The sequence below is a fragment of the Zalophus californianus genome, chromosome X (assembly GCF_009762305.2).
Source record: "Zalophus californianus isolate mZalCal1 chromosome X, mZalCal1.pri.v2, whole genome shotgun sequence".
In the NCBI taxonomy this organism is placed as follows: Eukaryota; Metazoa; Chordata; class Mammalia; order Carnivora; family Otariidae; genus Zalophus; species Zalophus californianus.
Genome location: NC_045612.1, coordinates 76,856,897 through 76,874,363, shown reverse-complemented (window position 1 = coordinate 76,874,363; position 17,467 = coordinate 76,856,897). Strand labels below are relative to the sequence as shown.

The following is a 17,467-nucleotide window of genomic DNA, read 5'->3' as shown; positions in this document are numbered from 1 at the left end:
ATTCAGAACATTCCATCCTAAAACAGCAGAATACACATTCTTCTCAAGTACACTTGGGACATTCTCCAGAATAGGTTACATGTTAGGTAACCAAACAGGCCTCAACAAATAAAAAAAAAAAGGATTGAAGTTGTACCATGCACCTTTTCTGATACAATGCTATGAAACCAGAAGTCAACCATCAGAAAAAAATTGGAAAGACCACAAATACATGAACGTTAAACAACATGCTACTAAACAATGAATGAATCAACCAGGAAATCATGGAAGAATTAAAAAAAAAACCCACATGGAACCAAATGAAAATGAAAACACTATGGTCCAAAACCTTTAAGTTGCAGCAAAAGCAATTCTAAGAGGGAAATATAGCAACACAAACCTACCTCAAGAAGCAAGAAAAATCTTAAGTAAACAAACTAACCTCACACCTATTGGAGCCAGGAAAAGAGCAACAAATAAAGCCTAAAGCCAGCAGAAGGAAGCAAGTAAAGTTTAGAACAGAAATATATGATATAGAAACGAGGAAAAAAAAACACAATAGAACATATGAATGGAACCAGGAGCTGGTTCTTTGAAGAAATTAATAAAATTGATAAACCTCAAGCCACACTTATCGAATATATAAAAGAAAGGACACAAATAATTAAAATAATAAATTAGAGAAGAAAAATAACCAATGCCACATGAATACAAACAATTATAAGGAGATATTATGAAAAACTATATGCCAAAAAATTGGACAACTTGCAACAATGAATAAATTCCTAGAGACATATAAACTACGAAAACTGAAACAGAAAGAAATAGAACTCTTGAACAGACATACCCAGAAAATAAATTAAGTCAATGAAGATGTCAGAGGATCAGGGGTACCCTAAGTTTGTCTCATCCCTTGTGTTTGAGTTCTGTTGATAGTTATCAAATCATTCTGAACAACCAAAAAATCAATCAGAGGTCTGAGAGAACAAAAACTGTAAGTCTACAAGTAGAAAAACAACCACCTTTTGAAATGGGGGATGTGTAGAGGGTTGAATTGGGGGAGATATAGCTATGGATACAGCGGGAGGGAGGGAGCCTGAAAATGGAGGCTACTGCAAAGTATTATAAGCAGCAGAGCACAAAATCTGGACATCAAGATGTCTGCTACACTGGGGGACGTGCCTGGCTTAAAGGTGCTCAGGTGGGGAAATGGGGTGAAAACCCAGGTGTGACACCATGGTCTGAAGATCGCCAGGGTTGCAAGAAGAATGGGTGATGCCAACATGCTACACTGTTCCCAGGCATAGGAGTGTGGAAGCCGACCGAGTATAGCAGGTCTTGGTGCCAGCTTTCTGCTCTGTTTTGCCATAAACTGAGAACCACTGTGTGGTCATGCAAATGATTTCCAGGGATGGGCCAGCAAATGGCAAAAGTGTGGTGACACTCTCCCCAGGGAGGAAAAGCACAGGTACGTGGTGCTGGAGTCCCTAAAATTTGGAGTTTTGAAACTCAGTCACATGCCTGAGATTAAAAGGCCTGGACATAGGCAGGGTGAACGTAGGGTTTTGAGGGGAACTGGGGACATGAGTGATTGATTGCTCTTCTGTAAGAGCTCACTGAGGAGTGGGAGGTGTGAACTTGCAGCTCTGGGGCTAGAGAGTGAGACACCTCCACATTCATCCCACCCAGCAGCACTGAAAGCCTTTAGGGAGCAAAACAACACCACATAGTGGGAGCTGGAGCCGCTTACACCAAGCCCTGCCCCGCTGTGTCCTGGAGGCATATTTCCACAGGGGTGAGTTCACCTGAGAAACAGCGGAACAGGCCCCTCCCCCATAAGACCAGCACAAACAACTCACTTGCGCCAAATTTACTGATCATAGAAAGCTGCAAAGGCCCCAGCTGTAGGAGAAAATAAGATACAGCTTCCTTTTTACTTTTATTCCTTATTTATTATTATTATTTTTCAATTGTTTTTTAATTTTTTCAATTCCATTCTTAAAATTTTGACTAAATTTTCTTAATTTTTATTTTTATATATACATATATATGATTTTTTCTTTACTTTCATTTTATTCATTTATTTATTGGGGTGAATTAAGATTTTTTAATATTTTATTTATTTATTTTAGGGGGGGATGGCAGACGGGGAGGGGGGGAGAGCCTTAAGCAGACTCCACGCTGAGCATAGAGCCTGATGGGGGACTTGACCTCACAACCCTGAGATCATGACCTGAGCCAAAACCAAGAGTCAAATGCTATACTGACTGTGCCACCCAGGCACCCCGGGATGAAGACATTTTTAACAAGCAAACAAAACAAGCAAACAAAACACACACAGGATCTAGTTTTGAGGGGCTTGTTTTTTGTTTTTCTTTGTTGCTTTGTTTTGTTTTTTCCTCCTTCTTTTTTTTTTTCTGGACAAAAATATGAGACAGAGAAATTCACTCCCAAAAGAAAAAAAAAAGGGAAGTATAACTCAAGGCCAGGGATTTAATCAATACAGATACAAGCAAGATGTTTGAGGTAGAATTTAAAACAACACTTATAAGAATACTAGCTGTGTTTGACAAAAGCATAGAAAACACTAAAGAATCCCTTACTGCAGAGTAAAAGAATTAAAATCTAATCAGGCTAAAGTTAAAAATGCCAAAAACAAGATGCAATCCCAAATGGATGCATAAAAACAAGGATGCATGAAGTAGAGGAGTGAATCAGTGGTACAAAAGAGAAAACTATGGAAAATAATGAGGCTGAAAAGAAGGAGAAAAAGGTAATGGGCCATGAAGGTAGACATAGGGAACTTAACAACTTCTTAACACATAATAACATTCATATCATAGGAATCCCAGAGGAGGAAGACAGAGATAAAGGGGCAGAAGGTTTATTCAAACAAATTATATCTGAAAAAATTCCTAATCTGGGGAAGGAAACAGACATCTAAATCCAAGGAGCAGAGAGCGCTCCCATTAAATTCAACAAAAGCCAACCATCGCCAAGACATATCAGTCAAATTCACAAAATATACACACAAGGAAAGACTCCTGAAAGCTGCAAGGGAAAATAGTCCTTACCTACAAGGGAGGAGAAATTAGGTATGCATCAGATTTGTCCACAGAAACTTGGCAGACCAAAAAGAAGTAGCAGGAAATATTCAACATGCTGAATGGAAAATATATGCAGCCAAGAATTCTTTATCCAGCAAGACTGCCATTCGGAATAGGAGAGATAAAGAGTTTCCCAGACAATCAAAAAGTAAAGGACTTCATGACCAGCAAACCAGCCCTTCAAGAAATTTTAAGGGGGATTCTTTGAGTGGAGGAATAAAAGACTAAAAGCAACAAAAACTAGAAAGCACCAGAGAACATCACCAGAATCACCAACTCTACAGGTAACACAATGGCACTAAATTCATATCTTTCAATAATCACTCTGAATGTAAATGGACTAAATGTTCCACACAAAAGACATAGGGGATCAGAATGGATAAAAAAAAATAGATCCATCTATATGCTGCTTACAAGAAACTCACTTGCAGATTGAAAGTAAGCGGATAGAGATCTATCTATCATGCTAATGAATGCCAAAAGAAAGCTGAAATAGCCATCCTTATATCAGACAAACTAGATTTTAAAACAAAGACTGTAACCAGAGATGAAGAAGGGTATTATATCATAATCAAAGGGTCTATCCATCAAAAAGATCTAACAGTTGTAAATATCTATGCCCCCAACTTAGGAACACCCAAATATATAAGTCAATTAATAACAAATATAAAGAAACTTATTGATAATAATACAATAATAGCTGGGCATTGAACATCTCACTTACAACAATGGACAGGTCATCTAAGCAGAAAACCAGCAAGGGAACAATGGCTTCGAATGACACACTGGACCAGATGGGTTTAACAGCTATATTCAGAGCATTTCATCCTAAAGCAGCAGAATACACATTCTTTTCGAGTGAACATGGAACATTCTCCAGAATAGATCACATACTGTATCACAAATCAGCCCTCAACAAGTACAAAAAGATCAAGATCATACCATGCATATTTTCAGACCACAATGCTATGCAACTTGAAGTCAACCACAAGATAACATTTGATAAGACCACAAATACATGGAGGGTAAAGAACATCCTACTAAAGAATGAATGGATTGACCAGGAAATTAAAGAAGAAATAAAAAATACATGGAAGCACATGAAAACACAACAGTCCAAATCTTTGGGATGAACCAAAGGCAGTCCTCAGAGGGAAGTGTATTGCCATACAAACTTACTTCAAGCACCAAGAAAAGTCTCAAACACAAAACCTAAGCTTATACCTAAAGGAGCTAGAAAAGAAACAGCAAATAAAGCCTAAAGCCAGTAGAAGGGAAATAATAAATATTAAAGCAGAAATAAATGATATAGAAACAAACAAAAAACCACAGTAGAACAGATTAATGAAACTAAGAGCTGGTTCTTCAAATGAATTAATGAAATTGATAATCCCCTAACGAGACTTATCAAAAAGAAAAGAGAAAAGACCCAAATAGATAAAATCATGAATTTAAGAGGAGAAATCACAAACAACACCACAGAAATGCAAGCAATTCTGAGAATATTATGAAAAATTTTATGTCAGCAAATGGGGCAACCTGGAAGAAATGGTCAAATTTCTAGAGACTTACAAAGATCAAAACTGAAACAGGAAGAAATAGAAAATTTGAGCAGACCCATAACCAGCAAAGAAGTTGAATCAGTAATCAAAAATCTCCCAACAAATAAAAGTTCTGGGCCTGGTGGCTTCCCTGGGGATTCTATCTGACGTTTAAAGAAGAGTTAATACCTATTCTTCATGAACTGTTCAAAAAAAAAAAAAATACAAGTGGAAGGAAAACTTCCAAACTCATTTTATGAAGCCAGCATTACCTTGATTCCCAGTCCAGACAAAGACCCCACCAAAAAGGAGAATTATAGACCAGTATCTGGGATGAGCATGGATGCAAACATTCTCAATTAGAATCTAGCAAATCAAATTCAACAGTACACTAAAAGAATTATTCACCACAATCAAGTAGGATTTATTCCTGTGCTACAAGGGTGGTTGAATATTCACAAGTTAATCAACATGATACGCCACATTAATGAAAAAAAAGAAGAACCATATGATCCTGTCAATAAGTACAGAAAAGGCATTTAAAAAATATATCTGAAAAATATAAAACACTGATGAAAGTAGTTGAAGAGAACACAAAGAAATGGAAAGACATTCCATGCTCATGGATTGGAAGAACAGATATTGTAAAAATATCTATACCACCCAAAGCAGTCTACACATTTGATGCAATCCCCACCCAAATACTGACAGCATTTTTTATAGAGCTAGAACAAATAATCTTAAAATTTGTGTGGAATGACAAAAGACCCTGAATTGTGAAAGCAGCTTTAAGAAATAATAGCAAGGCTGGAAGCCTCACAATTCCTGACTTCAAGATATAGTATAAAACTGCTGTAATGAAAACAGTATGGTACTGTCATAAAAATAGATACATAAAAAATAGAACAGAGTAGAAACCTCAGAAATGGACCCACAGTTATATGGTTGATTAATCTTCAGCAAAGCAGGAAACAGTATCCAAAGAGAAGAAGACAGTCTTATAAAAAAAAAAAAAAAAAAAAAACGTGTTGGGAAAACGACAGCAACATGCAAAAGAATGAAACTGGATTTTTTTCTTACACCATACACAAAAATACATTCAAAAAGGAATAAAGACCTAAGTGTAAGCCCTAAGATATTAAAAATCCTAGAGGAGAACACAGGCAGTAATGTCTTTGACATCAGCCATAGCTATTCTTTCAAGACATGTCTCTTGAGGCAAGGGAAATAAAAGAAATAAACTATTTGTACTTTATCAAAATAAAAAACTTCTGCACAGCAAAGGAAAAAAATCCACAAAAATAAAAGGCAACCTAAGAAATGAGGGAAGATATTTGTAAAAGGCATATCTGATAAAGGGTTAGGATCCAAACTATATAAAGAACTTATAAAACCCAACACCCAAAAATGAATAAGCCAATTAGTAACTGGGTAGAAGACATGGAAAGACATTTTTCCAAAGAAGAAAACCAGAACACTACAACAAAAACTTATGATGTACTATATGCCAGCTAACTGAACATAAAAAAAAAGACATCCAGATGGCCAATAGACACATGAAAAGATGCTTATCACTCATCACTCATCATCAGGGAAATACAAATCAAAACTACAATGAGATATCACCTCACACCAGTAAGAATGGCTAAAATTAACAACACAAGAAACAATCGGTGTTATCGAGGATGCAGAGAAAGGGAAATCCTCTTACACTGTTGGTGGGAGTGCAAACTGGTGCAGCCACTCTGGAAAACAGTATGGGGATTTCTCAAAATTTAAAAATAGAACTACCCTATGATCCAGCAATTGCAGTACTAAGTTTTATCCAAAGAAAACAAAAATACTAATTCAAAGGGATACATGCACCCCAATGTTTATAGCAGCTTTATCTACAATAGTGAAACTATGGTAACTACCCAAGTGTGCATTGACTGATGAATGTACAAAGAATATTTGGTATGAGGGAAATTAGTGAGAGAAAAACAAATACCATATGATTTCAATTATATTTGGAATTTAAGAAAAAAAATAAAGGAGCAGTCAAAAAAGGGTGAGAAGCCAAGTAAGAAGTAGACTTTTAACTGTAGAGAACACACTGTTGATTATTGGGGGAAGTGGTTGAAAGGATGGATTAAATAGGTGATGGTGATTAAGGAGTGCATTTGTTATAATGAGCATCAGGTGTTATATGTATGTTTGAATTACTACATTGTACATCTGCAACTAAAATTACACTGTATGTTAACTAACTGTAATGTAAATAAAAGCTTCATAAAATTTATTCACATTTGAGACTGATACTGCTAACCACATTCAAGGAATTGCACAAATAGAGTATAAATGCTTCTTTTTTTAATTTTATTTTATTATGTTATGTTAGTCACCACACATCATTAGTTTTTGATGTAGTGTTCCATGTTTCATTGCTTGTGTATAACACCTAATGCTCCATGCAATAGGTGCCCTCCTTAATACCCATCACTGGGCTAACATATACCTCCAACTCCCTCCCCTCTAAAACCCTCAGTTTGTTTCTCAGAGTCCATAGGCTCTCATGGTTTGTCTCCCCCTTCGATTTCCCCCCTTCATTTTTCCCTTCCTACTATCTTGTTTTATTTTTTAACATATAATGTATTATTTGTTTCAGAGGTACAGGTCTGTGATTGATCAGTCTTACGAAATTCACAGTGATCAACATATCATATGCCCGCCACAATGTCCATCACCCAGCCACCCGTCCCTCACACCTCCCACCACTCTAGCAACCCTCTGTTTGTTTCCTGAGATTAAGAATTCCTCGTATCAGTGAGATCATATGATACATGTCTTTCTCTGACTGACTTATTTTGTTTAGCATAATACCCTCTAGTTCTATCCACGTCATTGCAAATGGCAAGATTTTGTTTTTTGATGGCTGCATAATATTCCATTGTATATCACATCTTCTTTACCCATTCATCTGTTGATGGATATCTTGGCTCTTTCCATAGTTTGGCTATTGTGGATATTGGTGCTATAAACATTGGGGTGCACATACTCCTTCGGATCATTACATTTGTATCTTTGGGGTAAATATCCAGAAGTGCAATTGCTGGGTCATAGGGTAGCTCTATTTTCAACTTTTTGAGGAACCTCTATACTGTTTTCCAGAGTGGCTGCACCAGCTTGCATTCCCACCAAAAGTGTAGGAGGGCTCCTCTTTCTCTGCATCCTCGCTAACATTTGTTGTTTCCTGATATGTTCATTTTAGCTATTCTGACTGGTGTGAGGTGGTATCTCATTGAGGATTTGATTTGGATTTCCCTGATGCCCAGTGATGTGGAGCACTTTTTCATGTGTCTGTGGCCATTTGGATGTCTTCTTTGCAGAAATGTCTGTTCATGTCTTCTGCCCATTTGTTCTTTGGGTGTTGAGTTTGATAAGTTCTTTATGGATTTCGGATACTAGCCCTTTATCTGATATGTCATTTGCAAATATCTTCTCCCATTCTGTCGGTTGTCTTTTGGTTTTGTTGACTGTTTCCTTTGCTGTGCAAAAGCTTTTTATCTTGATGAAGCCCCAAGAGTTCATTTTTGCCCTTGCTTCCCTTGCCTTTGGCGATGTTTCTAGGAAGAAGTTGCTGCAGCTGAAGTTGAAGAGGTTGCTGCCTGTGTTCTCCTCTAAGATGTTGATGGATTCCTGTCTTTCATCCATTTTAGTATATTTTTTGTGTGTGGTATAAGGAAATGGTCCAGTTTCATTCTTCTGCAATTGGCTGTCCAATTTTCCCAACACCATTTGTTGAAGAGACTGATTTATTTTTCCACTGGACATTCTTTCCTGCTTTGTCAAAGATTAGCTAACCATAGAGTTGAGGGTCCGTTTCTGGGCTCTCTATTCTGTTCCATTGATCTAGGTGTTTGTTTTTGTGCCAGTACCATACTCTCTTGATGATTAGAGCTTTGTAATAGAGCTTGAAGTCCGGAATTGAGATGCCACCAGCTTTACTTTTCTTTTTTCAACACTCCTCTGGCTATTCGGGGTCCTTTCAGGTTCCATACAAATTTTAGGATCATTTGTTCCATTTCCTTGAAAAAAGTTGATGGTATTTTGATAGGGATTGCATTAAATGTATAGATTGCTCTAGGTAGCATTGACATTTTCACATGTGTTCTTCCAATCCATGAGCATGGAACTTTCTTCCATTTCTTTGTGTCTTCCTTAATCTCTTTCATGAGTATTCTATAGATTTCTGAGTACAGATTTTTGCCTGTTTGGTTAGATTTATTCCTAGGTATCTTATGGTTTTGGGTGCAATTGTAAATGGGATAGACTCCTTAATTTCTCTTTCCTCTGTCTTGTTGTTGGTGTATAGAAATGCAACTGATTTCTGTGCATTGATTTTATATCCTGCCACTTTACTGAATTCCTGAATGAGTTCTAGCAGTTTTGGGGTGGAGTCTTTTGGGTTTTCCACATAAAGTATGATATCATGTGCAAAAAGTGAGAGTTTAACTTCTTCTTTGCCAATTCAGATGCCTTTTATTTCTTTTTGTTGTCTGATTGCTGTGGCTAGGACTTCTAGTACTATGTTGAATAGCAATGGTAATAGTGGACATCCCTGCCATGTTCCTGACCTTAGGCGAAAAGCTCTCAGTTTTTCCCCATTGAGAAAAATGATATTCGCTGTGGGTTTTTCATAGGTGGTTTTTATGATATTGAGGTATGTACCCTCTATCCCTACACTGTGAAGAGTTTTAATTAAGAAAGGATGGTGTACTTTGTAAAATGCTTTTTCTGCATCTATTGAGAGGATATTGTGGTTGTTGTTATTTCTCTTATTAATGTATTGTATCACATTGATTTGCAGATGTTGAATCAACCTTGCATCCCAGGAATAAATCCCACTTAGTTGTAGTGAATTATCCTTTACTGTTGAATCCTATTGGATAATATTTTCATGATTTCAATAATTCTTTTTGATGGGGTCTTTGTCTGGTTTGGGAATCAAGGTAATGCTGACCTCATAAAATGAGTTTGGAAGTTTTCCATCCATTTTTATTTTTTGGAACAACTTCAGGCGAATAGGTATTAATTATTCTTTAAATGTTTGGTAGACTTCCCCTGGGAGGCCATCTGGTCCTGGGCTCTTGTTTGTTGGGAGATTTTTGAGTACTGCTTCAATTTCCTTAGTGGTTATGGGTCTGTTCAGGCTTTTTATTTCTTCAGGTTCAGTTTTGGTAGTTGATACATCTCTAGGAATGCATCCATTTCTTCCAGATTATGTAATTTGCTGGCATAAAGTTGCTCATAATATGTTCTTATAATTGTTTGTATTTCTTTGGTGTTGGTTGTGATCTTTCCTCTTTCATTCATGGTTTTATTTATTTAGGTTGTTTCTCTTTTCTTTTTGATAAGTCTGGCTCAGGGTTTATCAATCTTATTAATTCTTTCAAAGAACGAGCTCCTCGTTTCATTGATCTGTTCTATTGTTCTTTTGGTTTCTATTTCATTGATTTCTGCTCTGATCTTTATTATTTCTCTTCTGCTGGGTTTGGGTTTTATTTGTTGTTCTTTCTCCAGCTTCTTTAGGTGTAGGGTTATGTTCTGTATTTGAGACCTTTCTTGTTTCTTGAGAAAGGTTTGTATTGCTATATACTTTCCTCTTAGGACCGCCTTTGCTGCATCCCAAAGATTTTGAACAGTTGTGTTTTCATTTTCATTTGTTTTCATGATTTTTTAAAATTCTTCTTTAGTTATCTCATTGACCCATTCATTCTTTAGTAGGATGCTCTTTAACCTCCATGTATTTGAGTTCTTTCCGACTTTCCTCTTGTGATTGAGTTCTAGTTTCAAAGCATTGTGGTCCAAAGATATGCAGGGAATGATCCCAATTCTTTGGTACCAATTGAGACCTGATTTGTGACCTAGGATGTGATCTATTCTGGAGAAAGTTGCATGTGCACCAGAGAAGAATGTGTATTCTGTTGTTTTGGGATGGAATGTTCTGGATATATCCGTGAAGTCCATCTGGTCCAGTGGGTCATTTAAAGCCTTCATTTCCTTGTTGATCTTTTGCTTAGATGATCTGTCCATTTCCGTGAGAGGGGTGTTAAAATCCCCCACTATTATTTTATTGTTTTTGATGTGTTTCTTTGCATTTGTTATTAATTGGCTTATATAATTGTCTGCTCCCATGTTAGGGGCATAGATATTTACAATTGTTAGATCTTCTTTTTGGATAGGCCCTTTAAGTATGATATAGTGTCCTTCCTCATCTCTTATTATAGTCTTTGGTTTAAAATCTAATTTGTCTGGTGTAAGGATTGCCACCCCAGCTTTCTTTTGATGTACATTAACATGGTAAATGGTTTTCCACCCCCTCTCTCTAAATCTGAAGGTGTCTTTGGGTCTGAAATGAGTGTCTTGCAGACAGCATATCGATGGTTCTTGTTTTTTTTTCCAATGTGATACCCTGTGTCTTTTGATTGGGGCATTTAGCCCATTTACATTCAGGGTAACTAATGAAAGATATGAATTTAGTGCCATTGTATTGCCTGTAAGGTGACTTTTATGGTATATTGTCTCTATTCCTTTCTGGTTTATGACACTTTTAAGCTCTCTCTTTGCTTAGAGGACCCCTTTGATTATTTCTTGTAAGGCTGGTTTGGTGTTTGCAAATTCTTTTTAATTTTTGTTTGTCCTGGAAGCTTTTTATCTCTCCTATTTTCAATGAAAGCCTAGCTGGATATTGTATTCTTGGCTGTATATTTTTCTTATTTGGTGTTCTGAATATACCATGCAAGTCCTTTCTGGCCTGCCAGGTCTCTGTGGATAGGTCTGCAGCCAATCTAATGTTTCTACCATTGTAGGCTACCGACCTCTTTTCCCAAGCTGCATTCAGAATCTTTTCTTTGTCTCTGAGACTTGTAAGTTTTACTATCAGATGTCAGGTTGTTGACCTATTTTTATTGATTTTGAGGGGGGTTTCTCTGTGCCTCCTGGATTTTGATGCCTGTTTCCTTCCCCAATTTAGGGAAGTTCTCTGCTATAATTTGCTCTAATATATCTTCTGCCCCCCTCTTTCTTCTTCTTCTGGGATCCCAATTATTCTAATATTGTTTAGTGTTATGCTATCACTTATCTCTCGAATTCTGCTCTCGTTTTCCAGTAGTTGTTTATCTCTCTTTTTCTCAGCCCTTCCTATTCTCCATCATTTGGTCTTCTATATCGCTAATTCTTTCTTCTGCTTTATTCATCCTAGCAGTTAGAGCCTCCATTTCTTATTGCACCTCATTAATAGCCTTTTTGATTTCAACTCGGTTAGATTTTAGTTATTTTATTTCTTCACAAAGGGATTCTCTAGTATCTTCCATGTTTTTTTCAAGCCCAGCTAGTATCATTAAAATCGTCATTCTGAACTCTAATTCCGACATCTTACTAATGTCCATATTGATTAGGTCCCTGGTAGTCAGTACTGCCTCTTGTTCTTTTTTTTTGAAGTGAGTTTTTCCATCTTGTCATTTTGTCCAGAGGAGAATAGATGAATGAGAGAACAAAATGCTAACAAGGTAACAACGACCCCAGAAAAATATACACTAAACAAATCAGAAGAGACCCGAAGCTGGGGGGAAAAGAAAGGGAAAGAAAAAGAAAAAGAAAAAATATGATCAAATATGATCAGGCTGGTGAATAGATCAATGTCGCACACTAGATTTTGGGTGTATTTTGGTCTGTTAGAAGAAACTGCCTCCCAAAATTTTAAAGAAAGAAAAACTTATATGTGTACAAAAATAAGGGTAAATACGATGAAGGGATGGAATATGTAAAGATGAAAATATAAAAGATTTTTTAAAAGGAATTGATAAGAATTTGTTGAAAAAAAGAAAGAAGGGAAATTAAGAAAGAACAAAAAGAAAAGTGAGAGAATGTGATCAGGCAGGAAACTAGAACAAAGCCATACACTAGAGATTTAGGGTGTATTTTGGTCTGTTAGAAAAAACTATATCCCAAAATTTTAAAGAGACAACAACTTATATATACATAAAAAATAAGGTTAACTACAATGAAGGGGTAGAATATGACTCTAAAAATGAAAAATAAAAAAGATTAAAAAAAGGATTGATAAGATGTTGTTTGAAAAAGGGAAAAAGAAAAATTCAAAATAATAGAAAAAAATAAAGAAAATTTTAAAAATTAACTTTGAAAGACTGCTGAATCATGGGGAAAAACAGCCATGAATTCTATGTGCTGTATTCCCCTAGTGCTGGAGTTCTGCCGTTCTCATTGATTGATACAATTTGTCTTGGCTGGCTGTTCATGCTGATGTTCTGGGGGAGGGGCCCGCTGCTGTGATTGTCAAGTGCCTTTGCCCAAGGCTAAATTGCACAGCCCTTGTCAGAGGCCAAGTTAATTAATCTGCTTGGGTTTGCTTGTGGTAGCTTTTGATCCCTGAAAGCTTTCCATACAGCTTTGGAGGGCGAGAAAGAAAATGGCAGTCTCCCAATCTCTGCCCCTGAGGAGCCGAGAACTTGGGGCCCCACTCCTCAGTGAGCCCCCAGAGAAAAGCAGTCAGTCAATCACTCTTGTCTCCCCAGTCTCTGGCCGCACTCCGTGCTCACCTGGCCTGTGACCAAGTGTTTCTATCTTTGGCACAGAACCCCGTTTGGAGTCTCCAAACCCAACAGATTCCTGCAGGGTGCTCTAGCCCTGCTCCTCCCAGGGGAGGAAGGGGAGTTTCCCCGGATCTGCTGCTTGTTGGGTCCCTGCTTGAAGAGTAGTGGCCTGACTGTGCCGCGAATCATGGTTTATGGCAACCCAGAGCTAAGAGCCCACTCCTTGGCTCCATCTCTGCAGCCGGATTCCTTGCTCCAATATCTGGGAGCTCTTCGGCACTCAGGCACCCCCAGTCTTTCTGTGACCCCGAGGGTCCTGAGACCACTGTGTCCCAGTGAGTGTTCCAACGCCTGCTTAGCCACTGGAGTGACATCCCTCAGCAAAGCAGACTTCTAAAAGTTCCAACTTTGTGCTCCTCTGTTCTATCACTTGCCGGTAGCCAGCGCCCTCCCCTCCGCAGTCTATCTTCCCAAATATCGCCTTGGATTCACTTCTCCACATGTCTTACCTTCCAGAAAGTGGTCGCTTTTTTGTTCAGAGAGTTGCTGCTATTCTTTTCTTTGATCTGTTGAGTTTGTAGGTGTTCAGAATGGTTTGATACCTATCTAGCTGAATTCCTGGGACCAGACAAAATTTAGGTCTCCTCCTCCTCCATCTTGCTCCTCTCTCGAGTATAAATGCTTCTTTCATAGCCCTTTGGATTATGAAAGATTAAGGAAATAGTATTCGTAACACACTTTAAGATCATTGGAAGAAACTAACTACATAAGCATAATATTCAGGCCTATCACCCTCATAAATGCAACAAATATCAAGAAAAAAATGATGGTATGTAAGAAGATATCTATCTAGGGATTATGTATCACATTTAATGTGTTGGTATAGACTTTTGCAGCAACTTCTATACTCCCTCTTTTTCTTTTCCTATGTCTCTTCCACTATCTCCCCAATAAATGTAATTGAAGACTTTAAGGATCTTAAAGTGATTTATCTCTATTAATGAATGGAGTGGCTGCTTGTTATAGGTTTCATAGCAACAATAAAAGCCACCAATGGAGAGTTTGTGTCTAAAAGCATTATTAATAATGATTTCAGAAAATGGGGAGTTTATGAGTTAAAATAAAAAAGCCCTCAATTTCTCTTATAAATAAATGGTTTGTGAATGTGGAAGTCATTAATTTGCTAATTTGCATGTTAAGTTTTAATCAGATCCTGCAAAAGAGATTTAGGTATATTAGATTCAAAGGCTCTGGACATTGAGCATTAAGAAGAACCCTACTGTCACAAAAACATGCATTCCAACACTTTCCACTCCATGGAAAAGTAGGTATCAGATATTTACTATGAATACAACCCTGTTGAAGAGGCAACAGAAGTTAAAGATAGAGGCGATGACCTCCTGGGGATTACAGCCTGATGGGTAACATGGAGAGGTAACTTACATCTACTATCTTATTTGAAAAAGAAAACTAGCTTGTGAGGCAGGGAATGTTATCCTCATTTCATAGACAAGGGAACTCAGGTTCAGAGAACTTAAGCATCTTGCCCAAAGTCACACAGCTGGGATGTGGCAAGGTCAGTATTCAAACTTGTTTTTTGGATTTTGATTGTTAAAATCTATGTATTTATTTATACAACACAGAGGGCAAGGTAAAAAAATAACAATTTAGTAGTAAAATTCATATAACATACTTTAAGTGCAATAGGAATTCAGAGAAAGGTATTCTGATTTCAAGTTTTGTCTAAATCAGTCCATGTTTTCTGCATGAAGGATATGGTTCCTCAGGTAGTTCTTGTAGATTGTTTAATTAGATTTTAAAAGGGAATGAATAAGCCTGTCTCTGAATCCGTTTTTTCATTTGTAAAACAGGGATGATGTTATCCCCTTCCCCCTGTATCATTGCTATGGTTTAAAAAGGTGACATGTAAAAGCTTTTGGTAAATTAAAAAGCAGTTAGGGACTGGTTGGGCTTGTGAAAGGATCGACATGCCTTTGGCTAAAGATTTACTACACCTGTCCTTGGAAGAGGAAAAGAAAAAAACATAAAAAGAAAGGCAAGTTCAAAGCCCCGATTCCTATTTTATAGATATAAAATGTCCAGGTCGCTACAAAATTACCAGTTTTCAGCCATGATCAAATAGTGATTCTTTGTGTCAGCTGTTCAAAAATGTTGTGGAGGAAAAAGCCAGACTCACAGAAGGATGTTCATTTAGAAGAAAGCAACACTAATGATCCACACAACCTCCTAAATTTGTGTTAAATGGCAGAAAGCCTTATCAGTTCAATAATTCCAGTTAATCTACCAAGATAATGTAATTTTGTAAGGTATACAACAATGATCTCCTATATTTTGTGTCAGTTTTTCAATAACATTTAGGTTATGGGGGAAAAATCATTAAACAATGTAAATTGTTCTTAATACTTACTAAAGTATGAAAGTGTAAGTGCATGTGATTGATGTGTTTACATAGAGCTGACAGTGAGGATATGTTTTTAAGGATGGACAACTCCCCTACCAAAATCTCAGGGCAAAGAGGGCCCTCAAAGTTCATCTGATCTAACCCCCATCTGATGTTTGTTAAAAAGGAATCTGGAGCAGAAAATGGTCTGGTGTCTCCTAACAGAACTTATCCGTACCTTTATATAGTTATTTATCTCCCAAATTCTGTTAATTTTAGACAATAGTGCCACAGATCTTTTTCATTATTCTTATAAATTGACTTGAATTCAGCTTCTCTTTTACTTTTTTAAAGTTTTTAATAATGTTGATTGAAATAAAAGTATTATATTTATTTCAATGCAAACTCTTTCTTATTCTTCTAATTACCACATTTCAACAATATGGCAACTGGAAGATTAGAAGGCAATTTGCTTAGTTTGGCTTATTGTTTCTTAATTATACTCCTAAAAGCAGAGTTCAGGTTCTTTGCATTCCTAAATAAAAAACCCTAATTATTCTGGGAAGATGTTTTAACCCAAAGTACAAAAAAAAAAAAAAAAAAAAGAGAGAGAGAGAGAGAGAAGAGCCACAACTTTATCTTTTGGCTCATTTATTCTGGATGTCAATTTCTACCTAGATGCTACTTTATCTCAGGGAAGGTCATGCCACTAACTTGAATCAGTTTGGACTTTATGGCAGGTAATTATTACAAGGCAGTCTTCAGTATATATGGCTTAGTTCCAAGGGTAACGTTAGTTTCCTGTAACTCTAAGCATACTTTCCCACCAAACCTGGGGGCATCACAATGCCTGACTTCAAGCTATATTACAAAGCTGTGATCATCAAGACAACATGGTCCTGGCACAAAAAGATACCCATAGATCAATGGAACAAAATAGAGAGTACAGAAATTGACCCTCAACTCTATGGTCAACTAATCTTCAACGAAGCAGGAAAGAATATCCAATGGAAAAAAGTTTTTTCAATAAATGGTGCTGGGAAAATTGGACAGACACATGCAGAAGAATGAAACTGGACCATTCTCTTACACCATACACAAAGATAAACTCAAAATGGATGAAAGACCTAAATGGGAGACAGGACTCCATTAAAATCCCAGAGAACACAGGCAGCAACCTCTCCGACCTCGGCTGCAGCAACTTCTTGCAAGACACGTCTCTGAAGGCACAGGAAACTAAATAAAAAATGAACTATTGGAACTTCATCAAGATAAAAAACTTCTGCATGGCAAATGATACCGTCAACAAACTAAAAGGCAACCTATAAAATGGGAGAAAATATTTGCAAGTGTCATAACAGATCAAGGGCTGGTATCCAAGGTCTAAAAAGAACTTCTCAAAGTCAACACCCCAAAACCAAATAATACAGTCAAGAAATGGGCAGAAGACATGAACAGACATTTCTCCAAAGAAGACATACAAATGGCCAAAATAGACATGAAAAAGTGCTCCACATCACTTGGCATCAGGGAAGTGCAAATCAAAACTACATTGAGATACCACCTTACACCAGGTAGAATGGCAAAAATTAACAAGACAAGAAACAACAAATGTTGGCAAGGGTGCAGAGAAAGGGGAACCCTCCTACATTGTTGGTGAGAATGCAAGCTGGTACAGCCATTCTAGAAAACAGTATGGAGGTTCCTCAAGAAGTTAAAAAATAGAGCTACCCTATGACCCAGCAATTGCACTACTGGGTATTTACCCCAAAGATACAGATGTAGTGAAATGAAGGGGCACCTGCACCCTAATGTTCATAGCAGCAATGTCCACAATAGCTAAAC

At 37.2% G+C, this 17,467-nt stretch overlaps 1 protein-coding gene and 1 pseudogene across 2 annotated transcripts in view; both read left to right on the top strand.

The window, feature by feature from the left end:
* Positions 1 to 17,467, top strand: part of ZC3H12B (zinc finger CCCH-type containing 12B) — a 245,107-nt gene that overhangs the window by 46,273 nt on the left and 181,367 nt on the right. The gene's annotated exons all lie outside the window — the stretch shown is intronic.
* LOC118356535 lies at positions 15,210 to 15,452 on the top strand (annotated as a pseudogene).